This window comes from Monopterus albus, unplaced genomic scaffold (assembly GCF_001952655.1).
Source record: "Monopterus albus unplaced genomic scaffold, M_albus_1.0 scaffold1.1, whole genome shotgun sequence".
Taxonomy (NCBI): Eukaryota; Metazoa; Chordata; class Actinopteri; order Synbranchiformes; family Synbranchidae; genus Monopterus; species Monopterus albus.
In genome coordinates this window covers 1,329,243-1,329,825 of record NW_018127881.1, presented here as the reverse complement: position 1 = coordinate 1,329,825, position 583 = coordinate 1,329,243, and positions in this window count along the sequence as shown.

Below are 583 nucleotides of genomic sequence, written 5' to 3'. Positions count from 1 at the left end.
CATATCCCCTCAATTACCCATTTAACAGTTGTCATAGTGATACCATCACTATCACTAGATGTTTTGTTACCACATTTGTTCACTATCTCTATAATTTCCTTTTCAACTATGGGCTTCAAAAACATAGAACTCATGTTCCTTTTGATTGTATTATTATTTATAGTGACGGATGTATCATCTGTACAAATGCTTCTTGCTAAACTTTTGTGTCCACATAATATGCTTAAGGAGCTTCATAGTCTTTCTTGTCATTTTAATACACATGAACTGCCAACATGTTCTAAACAAAATGGTGTTTAATATGATCTGTTTGCTCTCAGGGATCACAGACTGTCTGACCATGTCAAACACTGGGCAGCTAATTACAAAGTCAATCACCTTTACATTTAATCGGCTGATTCAGTTTCCCTGTACTGCTCATAACTGATGGAATAGATGAGGCTTCACTCCACCCTTCTGCTGCATGATTGCATGCATCCAGCAGAGGAGGTGACAGAGTCGGACAGAAGAGCCAAAAGGGCAAAGTGCAAAGTGCAAAATGCAGCAGAGAAAAGGAGAGGGCATCAATCATAAGACCTGCAAC